The 18918-nt window shown below is 44.4% G+C and overlaps 3 non-coding genes across 3 annotated transcripts; all 3 read left to right on the top strand.

Annotated features, from left to right (window-relative positions):
* Nucleotides 1-1761: 1761 nt before the first annotated feature.
* LOC142747553 (U2 spliceosomal RNA) lies at nucleotides 1762-1951 on the top strand. The gene has a single exon (XR_012881855.1). It is a non-coding gene; the product is annotated as a U2 spliceosomal RNA (small nuclear RNA).
* Nucleotides 1952-8428: 6477 nt separating this feature from the next.
* LOC142747555 (U2 spliceosomal RNA) lies at nucleotides 8429-8619 on the top strand. The gene has a single exon (XR_012881856.1). It is a non-coding gene; the product is annotated as a U2 spliceosomal RNA (small nuclear RNA).
* Nucleotides 8620-10315: 1696 nt separating this feature from the next.
* LOC142747558 (U2 spliceosomal RNA) lies at nucleotides 10316-10513 on the top strand. The gene has a single exon (XR_012881858.1). It is a non-coding gene; the product is annotated as a U2 spliceosomal RNA (small nuclear RNA).
* The last annotated feature ends 8405 nt before the right edge of the window (nucleotides 10514-18918 follow it).

The following is an 18918-nucleotide window of genomic DNA, read 5'->3' as shown; positions in this document are numbered from 1 at the left end:
TCAGTACCCAGTTGACCAAAAACAGCTTGGATCCTGTCCGCTTTTGCTGTCTGCCTGTGGGTTCAACTACCTGCCTGTTTTTGGCTAGGCTACTTTCCCACTATCAAAGCTACCTGGCAGTTTTTGGCTAGGCTACCCGCTATCAACTTCCCAACAACATGGCATATATAATGTTGCATGCAACACTGCTTCGCTTAAAACGAACCTGTCACCAGCATTTCACCTATTAAACCAGCAATACCTGGTGGTAGTGGGTGAAAAATAATTTCCACATAACCTATAATTGTCTTCTTAGTCGGCTCTGTAGCTTTAGTATTCAGTTTTTTAGTGTTCCCACACTGTATGCTAATGAGCAGAAAAGAGTCAAATCTTCGTTTGAAAAGCGTCAAATCTTCATTCCTCAAGTATTTCCGAGTTTACCCCGCCTCCTTACTTTTGATTGACAGCTCCTTGCCACACAAAATCCTGAGCTTGCGCAGTGATGTCCTATTCTGGTATGTTCGTATAACGGGACACCGGATTATTACGATAAAAGGCGCGAAATGTTTGCAGACCATTATTTACAGTCGGAGGAGGAGTTTAGGAGAGGGGATAACGGCAATGAACTTTTGATAGCAGCGGCCAGTGAGGGATAAGTAAAGTTCAATAGGTGAAATTATGGTGACAGTTTCCCTTTAAGCAGATAAAAACAGGAGCATCTGAGTGCAAAATGTCGGGACGTTTACTCCTGTTAGCTGGCCCATCATGCAAATGGATTCCACTGCATGACAGGTCAGGCAGGTTGTTGTAACAGAGGGGAAAAAAAATATTTTTCCAAACAGGCTTTCTGCATAGGTGTCATGGCCACCTCCTGCGTGTATTTCCAGCATTTCACCTGCTCTTCCACCTCCCTCTCATCCCAGGTAAGGTAAGGAGCTGCACCTGATCCAACCACTGATTGATGCACCTGAGTGGAGTAGTGGGTGGATGTTCCTAATGAACAGCAGCAGATAGGCGCTGCATGCAGCAGTAGCAGCGTTCATAGCATCCATCCAACTCGCCATCATGGAACCATGCGCGCTTGCTGAATAGATGGATGGAATGAGCCCCCCTCCCTGCATTTCCAAGGCCGAAGCACTCAAGTTGCAACACACACTCGCCTACAAAGATACATTTTATGTTTCATTATGTTACCTGTAAAACTAACAAACTGTGGAAAAAGGTGTCAGCGATGTTTTGGGATGTCTAATTCCCATTTTGCAGTCCCCTGTCTCCTCCTTTTGACCTTCGGGAGGCAGCTGTGCAGAAGCATGTCTTGCATGGTCAACATCAAATGGATACTGACCGACTAAATTGGAAGGCTCCGGCGGAACTCTGTACGTGTCACAATTGGAGCCCATAGCAGCCAGAGGCAGTGACATCATAAAGGGACCTCAGCCAGACAAGTCTAGACCCAGGCATAGGTAGATTTGGACATTCAGCAGTTGGACAGCAGTCAGTGTATTGAAGGTGATCCAGGCCGTGAAGGGCCGGTCAAGGGCATGCACTTTTGGCAGGGTGTGCGTGAGAGCGAATGGGCGCGGCTAGGATGACGTTTTAATGCAGATTCAGATGTTGCTTTCTGCAGAGCATTGTGTTGACCAAACTATGTCTATCTCTCTCTCACCATGTATGAGGGTACCCACGGGATCCCATGGGGGTGCCTAGACATAGCCTCCATCTCTTCCAGAGGTGGTAAATTTTAGAACCAAAACTGGTGCCAACGCACTCCACTTTCGGATTATCGCTTCTCTGCCTTTTGGCTAAGATCAAGTGTAGTATCTGTTCTTATAAGTTTAATATCTGGTACGTCTCCTATCTGGGGACATATATTAAGTGGATTTTTAGAACGGGGAGATGGAAAGAGAGGTTGCTCTATCCAGTCCATGCATTGACTTGGTATTGCAGTACCTCCAGGACTGGTTCACCCCTTCCTGATCCAGTGGGCAAAAGCAGAATCTAAACGCACTTTACCCTCTTCCTTTCTGTCCACTGTGCAGCTTTAATCCCATTAATTGCAATGCTACACAATGCCTTTATTTTGTTAATTACTGAATGAATGAATGAATGAATGAATGAACTACGCCACTAATCTGGCATCAGCAGCAGCGGTTGCAGTGCTCGCTGCCTGCCTCTCTCCTAGTCTGTTACTGTCTTGTGCTCATGGATGCAATGTCCCTAGTGCGCAAAACTTACTGACCCAGTCCCTGTTGCCTGCCCTTAGGACTATTTAAGGCACCTCTACTATCCACCTGGTGGGTGCCTGAGCAACATTGGAACAACCTAATTGTATCCTGCAAAGGTACCTGTGTACATCAGATTCCTGCCCGTTAATGCTCTCTGGTGTCAGCCGCTCCTGCTTTGTTCTCTGGTCTCAGGTACCGCCCACATCCAGGTCTGAGGAGCAAACTCGAACATCTTGTCTCGACTGGGGGTAGACGCAAAAATATCTCAAAAGTGAAATCTTTACTTAAAGGCAACCGGTCACCAGCATTTCACATATTAAACCAGCAATACCTGGTGGAAGTGGGTGAAAAATAATTTTTATGTAACCTATTATTATCTTCTAAGTAGGCTCTGCACATTTAGTATTCAGTTTTTTAGTGTTCCTACGCCATATGCTAATGAGCATAAAAGAGTCATATCTTCATTTAAAAACAGTCAATCTTCATTCCTCAAGCCTTTCCGAGTTTAGCCCACCTCCTTACTTTTGATTAACAGCTTCTCGCCTCCCCCAGCACACATGAAAACCTGCGTTTTCGGATTGATCTCCTGTTCTGGTGTATGAGCACAACGGGACACCATAGCGGTACAGTAACTAGATTTGTCGGACCATATATGACGGGTGCATGCGCGCTATCTTAGACAAGAATTCGGCATTCTGGGCGGGGCAGTATTCGGTGGTGGGCGAGCATTAGAAGAGGAACTAACGAGCCTGCCAGATTATTACCCTAAAAAGTGCGAAATGTTTGCAGACCGTTATTTCAGGTTGGAGGTTGGAGGAAGAGTTTAGGAGAGGGGATAACAGCAATGAAATTTTGACAGCAGCAGCCAGCAAAGGGTGAGTAGCGTTCAATAGATGAAATGCTGGTGAAAGGTTCCCTTTAAGAGCAGTCAGTATAATAGGCACGCATCTTTGGTTTCTGAGAGGGATTTTCGGGAAGTACCACTCGTCTGACCCTTACAAATACTGTAAGATGTCAATGAGTAGTAAAATAGTAACTGGATTGATTGACAATACCAGATTCCTGAAGAGGTCCAGATCGGGGATCCTGGAGGTGGTCAGATCCTTTTACTCTCATCTTTTGAATAGGAAGGAGCTAGATTGGGACAAGATGGCAGCTTTCCTGGCTGAAACCACGAATGAAAGAAATTAAAATTGCCAGGTCCGGATGGCTTAATATCCGAGTATTATAGGACCTTTAAAGTGAGTTTGACTCCTCTCTTGATCATGGTACTCAACTAATGTCTTTCCTCGGGCGTTCTGCTTAGGTCAATGAGAAGGTCGGCATTGTTTTGTCAAAGGGTAAGGATCCGTTGTGTATCGACAACTGGCGATACATAGCACTTCTCAATACGGATAGGAAGATTTTGGCGAAGATACTGTTTAACCGGTTGGTCCAATTTGCACCCCGCCTCCTTTTGGTGGCTCAGCACTGCTCTGTTCCAGGTCGCAGTGTGTTTAGCACTCTATTTTGTGTCCGGAATGCTGTGGAGCAGGGCAGGGCAGTTCACTGGAAGGGGTATGGTCTTTGGATCAGGCAAAAGCATTTGATTGAGTTGACCATGAGTACCTCTGGTCTGTCCTCCTGAGGTACAGCTTGCCGGGAGGTTTTATTGATTGACTTAAGACTTTATACGCAGGGGCTGAGAGTTTCCCGCTGTGAATGGTTGGTTGGGCCACCCTTTTAAGTTTGAAGCTGGTGTTCGTCAAGGTTGTCCACTTAGCCTCCTCCTATACATGTTTGCAATCGACCCTTTTCTTAGGATGGTTGATCATGGACCATTGGTTTGGGTGGGGGTTGATCAGGCGGCACCAGATACTACTCTAAGTGTAGTGGCATATGCGGATGATGTCACTCTCTTTGTCTCCTCGAGAGAGAGAGAGAGGAGGCGCATTGGGTGAGGTCTGAAGTTGACTGCTACTCGGAGATATCCGGGTCTAGTATCAATCGTGACAAGTGTGAGAGTTTCTGGATGGGAAACGGAGAGCCTAGTTATGATCTCCCGGACACTCTCCGAGCAAAAATTCTTGGCATCGAATTTGGCCATAGAGATTATCCTACTCCCCAAATTGGGAGAGCAGGCTTAAAATCGCCAAGGTGGGCCAGTGGAAGGGTTGGTCTTTAACCCTCATGGAAAGGGTCAACTTGATCAAAACATACCAGATTCCTATTTTTGAATATGGTCAACCCCAAGGTATTCCTGGTGAATACCTTTGTTAAGATTAATCTTGCAAACCTCTGGCAAGAGAGGGCTCCTTTGTGGGTAATTTCCTGTAAGGGATGTTTTTAGCCTTTCTTCCAGGAATGGGAAAGAGGAGGGCAAGTAAAGGATCTCCACACACCACACAGATATCTCCCGGCTTACGTTATCCTGGCTCTAAAGGTCGTCCGTCGGTGGGGTTTGGTCGTGTGGGAGATAAGGACCCTGTCGTGGAAAACTCCTTGACAAGAGGGGACGGTCTACCCACTTCGAAAAACCACTGGTGCTCAGGGATTGCCCAAGCAGGGCTTTTCGCCTATTAACCCCTTCCCCCTTCTTGCATTCTGGTCCCTAATGACCAAGCAATTTTTTAAGTTTTTCCATCGTCACATTTGAAGAGCTATAACTTTTTTATTTTTTCATCGACATAGCTGTATAAGGTCTTGTTTTTTTGCGGGACAAGTTGTATTTTTTAATAGCACCATTTTGGCATACATATTATTTATTGATTATCTTTTATTAACTTTTTTCGGGGGGCGGGGGGATAGAAAAAACCTTGAAATTTTCCACTCTTTTTTGCATCCTAAATCTACGCCATTTACCGTGTGGTATAAATAACAGAATCCATTTATTCAACGGGTTGTTACGATTGCAATAATACCAAATATGTATAGATTTTTTATGTTTTACTACTTTTACACAGTAAAAACACTTTTGTTTCAAAATTATCTCCATATTTGAAGAGCCATAACGTTTTTATTGTTCCGCCGATGCAGTTGTATGAGGGCTTTTTTTTGTGGGACGTATTGTAGGTTTTATTGGTACCATTTTGGAGTAGATGCGACTTTTTAATCACACATTTTTTTAAAGTTAGGATTAACAGAAAACAGCAGTTTTTCCATTGTTTTTTATTTTATTTTTTACAGGGTTCACAGTGCGGGTTAAATAATGTAATGGATTTATTATCACGGTCTTTACGGACACAGCGATACCAAATATGTTCAACTTTTTTGCTTTATTTTGTTTTTTTTTTAATAGTAAAGCATTTTGTAAGGGGAAAAAGTGGGATTTTTATTAACTTTGTTAAACTTTTTTTTACTAGTCCTACTAGGGGACTTTAATATGCGATCATCCGATTTCTTTTATAATACACTGCAATACTTCTGTATTGCAGTGTATTACTACTGCCTGTCCATGTAAAACGGACAGGCATCTGATAGGCTATGCCTCTGGCATGGCCTAGAAGGCATTTACTACAGGCAGACCTGGGTGCCTTTATTAGGCCCCCTGCTGCCATCGGAGACACAGACACTCGGCGATCTATTCGCAGGGTGCCGGTGGGATGAGAGGGAGTTCCCTCTCTCTCTCCAAAACCACTCAGATGTGGCGCTCGCTATTGAGCGCTGCATCTGAGGGGTTAAACGGGTGCGATCGATACTGATATCGATCTCACCCGTTCGAGTAGGGATGCCCCCAGCCCTCAGCTACCTCTTGTAGCTGAGAGCAGGGACATTTAACAGCTCCCTGCTCTATTTATTTATTCTGATGCAGCACCGTGCAAAGGCTATTGCATAAGAATAAAGCCCACTAATGACCGCCGTGAAAAGACGTATAGGCGTTCATTAAAGAGTTAAACAGCAAAAGGATTCTGGTGAAATTTTGGCACCTCGCTTTGCGCTGCTTCCAGGGGAAGCTATATGTTAGGGGTAACCTGAAGTGTAGGAACTCTGAGGAAAGAGGTTGTCCTCGGGAGGAGCGTTGCAGCATGCTGGAGAGCTTGGAGCACTTCCTGCTTCAGTGCCTCTTCAACACAGAGGTCTACAGTAGGGTGGGTGGTTCCATCGGTTGGCCTAGGCTGGCTGATCTTTCCTATCCAGAGGGGCCTATGGTGCATTCAAAGGCTTTGATGGGAGTCATTTTCTACTTAGTGTAGTGGTCAGGTTCTTCACTTGGAACGCACGTTGTTTAGTATCGACGCATCAGAAAATCCTCCCTATAGATGAAGTATGTAGGAACATCTTAGGGGACCTGGTGAAAGTGCACTCCTTGGAGTATGAGAGACTGGGTGCCAGCAGGGTGGAGGGGTCTTGCTTTAAAGGTGTAACACCTTAGCCTTTTGTTTTGGTTAGTAGTTTGGTGAGGATATCACTAAACTTGGGTCTTATGGTTTGATTAAAAGGCTTGGTTAAGTTGTAAGCTATGCCAGAGCTGGTTCACCTTCTCTCAGTGGATCGAAGGTCAGTAAGCTCAGGGCCTCAGCAGTACCTGCTCGATTTCCGGTAGGGGATCTGAGGTACTGCTAATAAATGTTATGTATTTTGGTATAAATAAGGGGTTGGTTTTTTATGGGGGGGTTGAAAAAACATAAGGGGGTGTATAGAGGGGTGTCTTTTCTTTTCTCCTTTTGTTTTTTTTCTAGATTGGTTTAGTAAAAAGATGATTTATGGACATTTAAACCTTGACTGTGGCTTTGGACCAGGCTTATGGACATTGTTATGAACCTTTATTATTGGGAGATGGGGTGATGGGGTGGAGGGTTAGTTGGGTTATTTAGGTAGATAAAAAAAAAATATGTCTTTGTGTGTATTGGTTAATATAGTTATTGTTTGTGTTTTTGATGTGATTATTACTGCTTTTGTGTGGGATTGGGTAAGGAGGCTGGATTAGAAGGTAGGTTGGTTAGGGTTATAACAATTGGGAGGTGTGGTTATGTGTGGCTATGTATGGTTATGGATGTGGGGGTGAGTGGCGGCTGGGCTGAGGTTTTGTTTGCTTTGTATTTTTTATGATTTTTGGTTTGTTATAGGAGGATGACAATATTGTTATGTTATGAATTTTCATATTAAATAAGCAGCAGTAGCAGCAGCGGTGGTAGCATCCATCCCATTCCCTATCATGAAACGTGGGTGCGAGTGCATGCGTGGGTGCTGGATGGAATGAGTTCCCCTCCCTGCATTTCCAAGGCCTAAGCACTTCACTTGCAACACACACTCGCCTACAAAGATACATTTTTATGTATTAATATGTCACCTGGAAGACTAAAACTGTTGAAGGTGTCAGCGATTTTTTTGGGATGCTGAATTCCCATTTTGCAGTCCCCTGTCTCCTCCTTTTGGCCTTCAGAAGGCAGCTGTGCAGAAGCACGTCTTGCTCGATCAACATGAAAATGGATGATAAACTCAAGCACTCCTTCAGGTGAAATATGCAAAAGGTGATTTATTGAATAAGGCAATATTTAGAGAAAAAGTCACGTTTCGGCCACAACCCGGCCTTTGTCCAACTCTATTGCCGCTGGTCAATAGAAAGAATCCTTGCAGAGATAGTGCTGTAGGGTAGCTAGTACTATGGATAGGCATAGCAGCGACAATAGAGTTTTACAAAGGCCGGATTGTAGCCGAAACTCAACTTTTTCTCTAAATATTGCCTTATTCAAATAAATCACCTTTTGCATATTTCACCTAATGGAGTGCGTGAGTTTATCTTTCAAATATTTACGGGGTGGGAACCTTACCTACAGCACCCAGACAACCTGTAGAGTGCCACAGATTTGATCAACATGAAAATGGAGACTGACCGACTGCATTGGAAGGCTCCGGCGGAAGTCTGCGTGTGTCACAATGGGGGCCATCAGCAGGCAGAGGCGGTGACGTCATAAAGGGACCTCAGCCAGACAAGCCTAGGCCAAGGCAGAGTTGGTCATTCAGCAGTCCAGTGTATTGCAGGTGATCCATACAGTGAAGGAGGAAGGGGCGGTCGTGGACATGCACTTTCGGCACAGCATGCGTCCGCACAGCAGGAGGGCGAATGGGCGCGGCCAGGAAGGCGCTTTTATGCAGATTCGTATGCTGCATACCAAACCATATCTATTTCTCTCTCGCCTCGTGTTATGGTGCTGGCAGTAGCCCATGGGGGGTGCCTAGAAGTAGCCTCCATACTCTTCAAGAGGTGGATAATTTCGGCGCCAAATCTGGCGCCAACGAGTATTATCGCTTCTCTGCCTTTTGTCTAAGATCAAGTGTAATATCTGTTCATATCAGTTTAATATCCGTTACGTCCCCTATCTAGGGACCATATAATAAATTGATTTTTAGAACACGGAGGTGGAAAGAGAGCTTGCTCTGTCCACTCCACGCATTGACCTGGTATTGCAGTACCTTCGGGACTGGTGTACCCATTCCTGATCCAGTGAGCAAAAGCAAAATCTAAAAGCACTTTGCCCTCTTCCTTTCTATCCACAGTGCAGCTTTAATCCCATTACTTGCAATACTGTACAATGTCTTTATTTCATTAGTTAATTACTGAATGAATGAATGAATGAATGAATGAATGAATGAATGAATGAATGACACCACTATTTCAGAAGCAGCAGTGGCGGTGGTGGTCTATTGCTGTCCTGTGCCCGCGGCTTATTTAAGGCACAACTACTATACGCCTGAGCAACATCGGAAGAACCTAATTGTATCCTGCAAAGGTACCTGTGTGCATCAGATTCCCATCTGCTATTGCTCTCTGGTGTAAGTCAGTCAGTACCCAGTTGACAAAAAAACAGATTGGATTCAGTCCGCTTTTGCTGTCTGCCTGTGGGTTCAACTACCTGCCTGTTTTTGGCTAGGCTACTTTCCCACTATCACAGCTACCTGACAGTTATTGGCTAGGCTACCCGCTATCACAGATACTTGCCAGTTTTTGGCTAGGCTACCTGCTATCAACTTCCCACCACTGCTCAGGTGTTTGCAACATGGCATATATAATGTTGCATGCAACACTGCTTCGCTTAAGCAGATAAAAACAGGAGCATCTGAGTGCAAAATGTCAGGACGTTTATTCCTGTTAGCTGGCCCATCATGCAAATGGATTCCACTGCATGACAGCTCAGGCAGGTTGTTGTAATAGAGGAAAAAAATAATAATTCCAAACAGGCTTTCTGCATAGGTGTCATGGCCACCTCCTGTGTGTGTTTCCAGCATTTCACCTGCTCTTCCACCTCCCTCTCATCCCAGGTAAGGTAAGGAGCTGCACCTGATCCAACCACTGATTGATGCACCTGAGTGGAGTAGTGGGTGGATGTTCCTAATGAACAGCAGCAGATAGGCGCTGCATGCAGCAGTAGCAGCGTTCGTAGCATCCATCCAACCCGCCATCATGGAACCGTGCGCACTTGCTGAATAGATGGATGGAATGAGCCCCCCTCCCTGCATTTCCAAGGCCGAAGCACTCAAGTTGCAACACACACTCGCCTACAAAGATACATTTTATGTTTCACTATGTTACCTGGAAAACTAACAAACTGTGGTAAAAGGTGTCAGCGATGTTTTGGGATGTCTAATTCCCATTTTGCAGTCCCCTGTCTCCTCCTTTTGACCTTCGGGAGGCAGCTGTGCAGAAGCACGTCTTGCATGGTCAACATCAAATGGATACTGACCGACTAAATTGGAAGGCTCCGGCGGAACTCTACACGTGTCACAATTGGAGCCCATAGCAGCCAGAGGCAGTGACATCATAAAGGGACCTCAGCCAGACAAGTCTAGACCCAGGCACAGGTAGATTTGGACATTCAGCAGTTGGACAGCGGTCAGTGTATTGAAGGTGATCCATGCTGTGAAGAGGTGGTCAAGGGCATGCACTTTTGGCAGGGTGTGCGTGAGAGTGAATGGGCGCGGCTAGGATGATGTTTTTAATGCAGATTTAGATGCTGCTTTCTGCAGAGCATTGTGTTGAAAGCAGAAGAACCAAACTATGTCTATCTCTCTCTCACCACGTATGAGGGTGCCGGCGGGATCCCATGGGGGTGCCAAGAAGTAGCCTCCATCTCTTCAAGAGGTGGTACATTTTAGACGCCAAAACTGGTGCCAACACGCCCCACTTTCGGATTATCGTTTCTCTGCCTTTTGGCTAAGATCAAGTGTAGTATCTGTTCTGTAGTATCTGTTCTTATAAGTTTAATATCTGGTACGTCTCCTATCTGGGGACCATATATTAAATGGATTTTTAGAACGGGGAGATGGAAAGACTGGTGCAACGCTTCCTCATCCTGTGAGCAAAAGCAGAATCTAAACGCACTTTACCCTCTTCCTTTCTGTCCACAGTGCAGCTTTACTCCCATTACTTGCAATGCTACACAATGCCTTTATTTTGTTAATTACTGAATGAATGAATGAATGAATGAACTACGCCACTAATCTGGCATCAGCAGCAGCGGTTGCAGTGCCCGCTGTCTGCCCCTCTCCTAGTCTGTTAGTGTCCTGTGCTCGTAGATACAATGTCCCTAGCGTGCAAAATTCACTGACCCCGTCCCTGTTGCCTGCCCTTAGGACTATTTAAGGCACCTCTACTATCCACCTGGTGGGTGCCTGAGCAACATTGGAACAACCTAATTCTATCCTGCAAAGGTACCTGTGTGCATCAGATTCCTGCCCGTTATTGCTCTCTGGTCTCAGGTACCACCCATATCCGTGTCTGAGGAGGAAACTCGAACATCTTGTCTGGACAGGGGGTAGTCACGATAATATCGCAAACGTTAAATCTTTGCTTAAAGGGAACCGGTCAACAGCATTTCACCTATTAAACCAGCAATACCTGGTGGAAGTGGGTGAAAAATATTTTTTTGTTTTCCGAGTTTACCCCGCCTCCTTACTTTTGATTGACAGCTCCTCCCCTCCCCCAGAACACATGAAAACCCGCATTTGCATCGATGTCCTGTTCTGGTGTATGAGCACAACGGGACAACATACAGTCTATATGTGGGCCACTATCTACATGGGGGTCTATATGTGGGGCACTATCTACCGGGTGGTCTATATGTTACATAGTTACATAGTTAGAATGGCTGAAAAAAGACACATGTCCATCAAGTTCAACCAAGGGACGGGAAAAGGGAAGGAAAAATTTCTACACATTGACATAGGAGCTAATATTTTTTTGTTCTAGGAAATTATCTAACCCTTTTTTAAAGCCATCTACTGTCCCTGCTGTGACCAGCTCCTGCGGTAGGCTATTCCATAGATTCACAGTTCTCACAGTAAAGAAGGCTTGTCGCCTCTGCAGCTTGAACCTTTTTTTCTCCAGACGGAGGGAGTGCCCCCTTGTTTTTTGAGGGGGTTTTACAAGGAACAGGATTTCACCATATTTTTTTGTATGTGCCATTAATATATTTATATAAGTTAATCATGTCCCCCCTTAGTCGTCTTTTTTCAAGGCTAAATAGGTTTAATTCTTTCAATCTTTCCTCATAACTTAAATTCTCCATGCCCCTAATTAGCTTCGTTGCTCTTCTTTGTATTTTTTCCAACTCCAGGGCATCCTTTCTATGAACTGGAGCCCAGAACTGAACTGCATATTCTAGATGAGGCCTCACTAATGCTTTGTAAAGTGGCAATATTACATCCCTGTCCCGTGAGTCCATGCCTCTTTTAATACACGACAATATCCTGCTGGCCTTTGAAGCAGCTGATTGACACTGCATGCTGTTATTGAGTTTATGATTTACATGTACACCCAGATCCTTCTCAACAAGTGAATCCGCCAGTGTAGCTCCCCCTAGGACATATGATGCATGCAGGTTGTTGGTACCCAGATGCATAACTTTACATTTATCTACATTAAACTTCATCTGCCAAGTGGACGCCCAAACACTTAGTTTGTTTAAATCTGCCTGCAATTCATGAACATCTTCCATAGACTGAACTATATTACATAGCTTGGTGTCATCTGCAAAAATAGAAATAGTGCTATTAATCCCATCTTCTATATCATTAATAAATAAGTTGAATAATAGTGGTCCCAGCACTGAACCCTGGGGTACACCACTTATTACCGAGGACCATTCAGAGTAGGAATCATTGACCACAACTCTCTGGATACGGTCCTTGAGCCAATTCTCAATCCAATTACAAACTATATTTTCTAAACCTATAGTCCTTAATTTACCCATTAGGCGTCTATGGGGGACAGTGTCAAATGCCTTTGCAAAGTCCAGAAACACTAAATCCACAGCGGCCCCTCTGTCTAGACTTCTGCTCACCTCTTCATAAAAACAGATTAGGTTAGTTTGACAACTTCTGTCCTTAGTAAAACCGTGCTGGCTGTCACTTATAATGCTATTTATTGTCACATAATCCTGTATATAGTCCCTCAATAGCCCCTCAAACATTTTCCCCACGATGGATGTTAAGCTTACTGGTCTATAATTACCCGGGGAAGACCTAGAGCCCTTTTTGAAAATAGGCACCACATTTGCGCTGCGCCAGTCCCTTGGCACTATACCAGTCACTAGAGATTCTCTGAATATTATGAAAAGGGGGCCAGAAATAACTGAACTAAGCTCTTTAAGAATTCTAGGGTGTAACCCATCTGGTCCCGGGGCCTTGTGCACATTTATTTTATTTAATTTAGCTTGGACCATATCTACATTCATCCAATTCAGTATATCAACTGATATATTAACAGCACTGGCACCGGCTACATCAGCTGCTCTTTCTTCTGTTGTATATACAGAGCTAAAGAACCCATTTAGTAACTCTGCCTTCTCTTGATCCCCTGTGATCAACTCCCCATTACCACTATCTAGGGGTCCTACATGTTCAGACCTTGGCTTTTTAGCATTTATATACTTGAAGAATTTTTTAGGATTTGTTTTACTATCCTTGGCCACCTGCCTTTCATTTTGTATTTTTGCTAATTTTATTACATTTTTACAGATTTTATTAAGCTCTTTATATTTTACAAAGGCTACAGCTGTACCCTCAGATTTGTATTTTTTAAATGCCCTTTTTTTGTCGTGTATTGCCCCTTTCACAGAAGGTGTAAGCCATGTGGGGTTTAATTTGAGTTGTTTATACTTGTTACCTATAGGAATAAATTTTGCACTATAATTACCCAAAGTAGATTTGAAAATCTCCCATTTATCATTTGTTCCATTATTTGACATTAGTTCTTCCCAGTCCATATCCTGAATTGCCGCCCTCATCCTGGGGAAATTGGCTTTCTTAAAATTAAATGTTTTTGCCCTCCCAGCCTGCGTTTGTTTTTTACAGTATAGGTAAAATGTAACTATATTATGATCACTGTTACCGAGGTTTTCACGAACATTGACATTCCCAACAAGATCTGCATTACCCATGTCAAAGTCAGCACTGTCTGGCATCAACCCCTTGACAGTGCCAGACAGTGCTGACTTTGACATGGGTAAGGTGCTCTATTTTAGAGCTATTCACATGTAGGCTCTATCTTGCCTCCTTTGCTGTCATTTCTGTATACACACTCATTGGTGTATATTCATTTGGGTGTAATTGGTTGCTGTGCTTGGACTCCTGCATCTAGTCGTGACTAAAATGTGCCACTTACTTGTGGTCTTTACCTATTAATCTGGATGCAGGACATTATGCATCACAGCTCCATCTTACACTATTAATAATATTTAAATATTTATTTATACAGTGTCATTCAGGTTTTCATTTTTAAATTTTTTATGATCCAATATTGCATGTATCATTGTCTGGCATCCTTCTCATACTGTGGTTATCATCTTTAACTTTTAATGTGTTTTTTGTTATTTGTCTCAATAAAAACTTTCAACTTTTTATCAACCTTCGGTGTGTCAGACTCCGTCCTTTAGGTTTATAATATGTAGAGCAATATCTATAGGGGAGCTATTTTTTTAGGGTACTTGCTTTATGGGTGGGGCTATATGTGGGACACTATATACAGGGGTGGGTTACCTGTGGGGTACTAGCAACAGGGTGGCTATATGTAGGGCACTGTCTACAGAGGTGGGCTATACATGGAGCACTACCTATAGGGGAAGCTATATGTAGGGCAAGACCGATAAAATACCAACAAAATAGGATGCAATGGAAAATAGTGCTAAGGAGTATCACCAAATAAGCTGTAAAGCAACATTGCTAGCCATAATAAATGCACTATATATTGGATCCTACGTAGTAACCAAGATATACTTGGTGCGTCGATCAAAAATTGACAGAAAACCAACCCAAGAAAATATGATCGACTAAAGCACAAATGTAGAGAAAGATACAAACAATTCTTTATTGGAATTAAAAACATGAGACAAATAAAAATGGAAATAGGGGATGAGTCACACAGTAAAAAAGGACGTCTGATCAGTCAAACATACCAGGTATGGATATTGTGTCCACGTATTATGTTATAGCAATAGAAATAAATGCATGTAATCACATAAGGAGCCATGTCTAATGAAAAACAGCACGGATTCAAGCAAGGTACATCAAATGACAACAGCACAAATAGCAGGGAGGTAAAATCAGGTGCCGGTAGCTGTGGTGATTACCAAGTAAGTATATACCATCAGTAATAATCACAAATAGTTACAAAGGTAATATACACCAAATTGTGCCAGAATGTGCTTGAGATCAGAAGATGACCAACAATGGTGAGCATAATAGAGCTATATCTGCTAAACAGGACAGAAAAGGTAAAACGACATACCAGTGGACATGATGGAAGCAGGGATGAGACGTCCCAACCCGACGCGCGTTTCGGCGATTGCCTTCGTCCGGAGTTCGTCAGGTGCTTGAATCCATGCTGTTTTTCATTAGACAGGGCTCCTTATGTGATTACATGCATTTATTTCTATTGCTATAACATAATACGTTGACACAATATCCATACCTGGTATGTTTGACTGATCAGACGTCCTTTTTTACTGTGTGACTCATCCCCTATTTCCATTTTTATTTGTCTCATGTTTTTAATTCCAATAAAGAATTGTTCGTATCTTTCTCTACATTTGTGCTTTAGTCGATCATATTTTCTTGGGTTGGTTTTCTATATGTAGGGCAGCACGGTGGCTATGGGAGCACTATCTACAGGGGGCACGGTGTGTTTGTGTGTGTGTGTGTGTGTGCGTGTGTGCGTGCGTGCGTGCGTGCGTGCGTGTGTGTGTGTGTGTGTGTGACAGTGTATGGTACTATTATAATCAGGGACACAGTGTATGGCGCTATTATAGTTAGAGGTGCAAGAGGTGTTGAGCATTTTAACTTTGTTTATAGGTGCAGAAATGTTTTAAAAGTGAGAAGCTGAAGACATCTGAGCGGAAAACTGCAGAAATGGGTCATGGCCGGTAGAAATACATCATAGATGTCTGGACCGGAGGGAGAAGAAAAGAACTAGAATCTGAGACGTCATCGGTGAGTCACTTAATGTAAATGTTTATTCTGCCTCTAATCATCACTGTAGTTACTGTATGATCTGCAGCGAGATGATTATGATATAATTTATTTTTTGTGAGAATATGGCTTACAGGCACTAAACTTGGTTCTTATGGTTTGATTAAAAGGTTTTGTTAAGTTATAAGCCATGCCAGAGCTAGTTCACCTCCTCTCAGTGGATCGAAGGTGTGTAAGCCATTTCCGATGGGGAATCTGAGGTGCTGCTAATAAGTGTTTTGTATTTTGGTATAAATAAGGGGTCGGTTTTTTCTGGGGGGGGTTGGAAAAACATAAGAGGGTGTATAGAGGGGTGTCTTTTCTTTTCTCCTTTTGTTTTTTTTCTGGACTGGTTCACTAAAAAGATGATTTATGGACATTTAAATCTTGACTGTGGCTTTGGACCAGGCTTATGGACCTTTTTATGAACCTCTATTATTGGTAGACGGGGTGATGGGGTGGAGGGTTAGTTGGGTTATTTAGGTAGATTAAAAAAATAAAAAATAAAAATTTTCTTTGTGTGTATTGGTTGGTCAATATAGTTATTGTGTAAAGGATCTGCCAGGCACAGCTTCAGGGTTAACGCCCATAGATAATCAGTCTGCACCTGCTTCTATGTCTGTGAGACTGACTCCATCTTCCACCACTCAGGGTGGCAGGCTTAGGAGTGGGAGAACCTATCACAGCCTGGCCAGACGGAGCTATCTTCCGCCCTCTGTCTATTTATACCTGCCTTTCCTGTTCCTCCTTTGCTTGTGATTCTTCTCTGTTGGTTTCCTGGCCGTGCTGCAGCTTCTTGTACTACTTATCCTCTGCTTGTGATTGACCTTGGCTTTTCTGACCACTCTTCTGCTCTGCGGTTTTGTACCTCGCTCATCTCCTGGTTTGACTCGGCTCGTTCACCTCGCTTGTTGCTCACGGTGTTCCCGTGGGCAACTTCCCCATTTCCCTGGCTTCTTTGTACCCTTGTCTGTTTGTCTGTCGTGCACCTATTGAGTGTAGGGACCGTCGCCCAGTTGTACCCTGTCGCCTAGGGCGGGTCGTTGCAAGTAGGCAGGGACTGAGTGGCAGGTAGATTAGGGCTCACTTGTCTGTTTCCCCACCCCCCGTCATTACATAATCACAAGCCCATACCTAGTCTACCCTGGTCCCTGACACTACTATGGACCCCCTTGAGACCATGGCTCAGCAAATGCAGGATCTCTCCCTACAGGTCCAGGCCCTGGCTCAGAGGGTCAACCAGCCTGATGCTACCTTGGTAGTCCCCCTCACCTCACCTCTTGAACCCCACCTCAAGTTGCCCGACCGGTTCTCAGGGGACCGGAAGACTTTTCTTTCCTTTCGGGAGAGTTCTAGGCTCTATTTTCGCTTAAAGCCCCACTCCTCAGGTTCTGAGAGCCAGCGGGTGGGTATAATTATGTCCCGGCTCCAGGAAGGGCCCCAAGAATGGGCCTTCTCCTTGGCTCCTGACGCCCCTGAACTTTCCTCCGTTGATCTTTTCTTTTCTGCTCTCGGACTCATCTATGACGAGACTGACAAGATTGCTTTTGCCGAGAGTCAGCTGGTGACCTAACGTCAGGGTAAGAGACCTGTTGAGGAGTATTGCTCTGACTTTAGGAAGTGGTGCGTAGCTTCTCGGTGGAATGACCCTGCCTTAAGGTGCCAGTTTAGGTTGGGTCTGTCGAACACCCTGAAAGACCTGCTAGTTAGATATCCCTCTTCTGACTCCCTAGACCAGGTTATGGCTTTAGCGGTACGACTTGACCGACGTCTCAGGGAACGACAACGTGAACGTTTATGTGTTTTCTCCTCCCTCATGATGCCTCCCGAGGTTCTGTTGCTTCGTTTCTCCCCGGAAGACTCGGAGGTACCTATGCAACTCGGGGCCTCCGTGTCCCCCCAAAAACGTAGAGATTTCCGCAGGAAGAATGGTCTCTGCTTCTATTGTGGGGATGACAAGCATCAAGTGAACAACTGTCCTAAGCGTAAGAATGCAGCCGGAGAACTTCCGCGCCTAAGTGATCATCGGGGAGGTCACTTGGGCGTACAGGTATTTCCCGTAAATATGAAACGTAATAAAATCTTGCTTCCCTTTCAGGTCTCTTTTGGTGGTAGGTCTGCTGCCGGCAGTGCCTTCGTGGATTCAGGGTCTTCTGCTAATATTATGTCTGTGGAATTTGCTATGTCTCTAGCTATGCCATTGATTGATTTGCCTAAACCTGTCCCGGTAGTGGGTATCGACTCCACTCCTCTTGCTAATGGTTATTTTACTCAGCATACCCCTGTTTTTGAACTCCTTGTTGGCTCCATGCATTTGGAGCAGTGCTCTGTACTGGTGAGGCAGGGATTATCGTCCGATTTGGTTTTAGGCCTTCCCTGGTTGCAGTTGCATAATCCCACGTTTGACTGGAATACTGGGGATCTTACCAAATGGGGTAATGAATGCATGACGTCATGTTTTTCTGTTAATTCTATTTCTCCTCATAGAGAATACGATTGCGCAATTGATTTGGTACCAGGAGCTAAGCTCCCTAAGGGTAGGGCTGGGTCTAAAAATATTAAGGCTGATGCACTGTCGCGTAGCTTCATGGCCAGCCCTCCTTTGGAGGAAGATCCTGCATGTGTTTTGCCTCCAGGTATAATCATTTCCTCTATTGATTCTGATTTAGTCTCTGAAATTGCGGCTGATCAAGGTTCAGCTCCCGGGAGCCTTCCTGAGAACAAGCTGTTTGTTCCCCTGCAATTCCGGCTAAGGGTACTTAGGGAAAATCATGACTCTGCACTATCTGGCCATCCAGGCATCCTGGGTACCAAGCACCTCATTGCCAGAAACTATTGGTGGCCTGGGTTGCCCAAAGACATTAAGGCCTACGTCGCCGCTTGTGAAGTTTGTGCTAGGTCCAAGACTCCCAGGTCCCGACCAGCGGGCTTACTACGTTCTTTGCCCATTCCCCAGAGACCTTGGACCCATATCTCCATGGATTTTATCACCGATTTGCCTCCATCTCAAGGCAAGTCGGTGGTGTGGGTTGTAGTAGACCGCTTCAGTAAGATGTGCCACTTTGTGCCCCTCAAGAAACTACCCAATGCTAAGACGTTAGCTACCTTGTTTGTCAAACACATCCTGCGTCTCCATGGGGTCCCTGTCAATATTGTTTCTGATAGAGGGGTACAATTTGTTTCATTGTTTTGGAGAGCCTTCTGTAAAAAGTTGGAGATTGATCTGTCCTTCTCCTCTGCCTTCCATCCTGAAACTAATGGCCAAACTGGGAGGACTAATCAGTCTCTAGAA

The sequence above is a fragment of the Rhinoderma darwinii genome, chromosome 2 (genome assembly GCF_050947455.1).
Source record: "Rhinoderma darwinii isolate aRhiDar2 chromosome 2, aRhiDar2.hap1, whole genome shotgun sequence".
Classification (NCBI taxonomy): Eukaryota; Metazoa; Chordata; class Amphibia; order Anura; family Rhinodermatidae; genus Rhinoderma; species Rhinoderma darwinii.
Note: the sequence above shows the minus strand (reverse complement) of the source record. Positions and strands in the feature narration are given on the sequence as shown.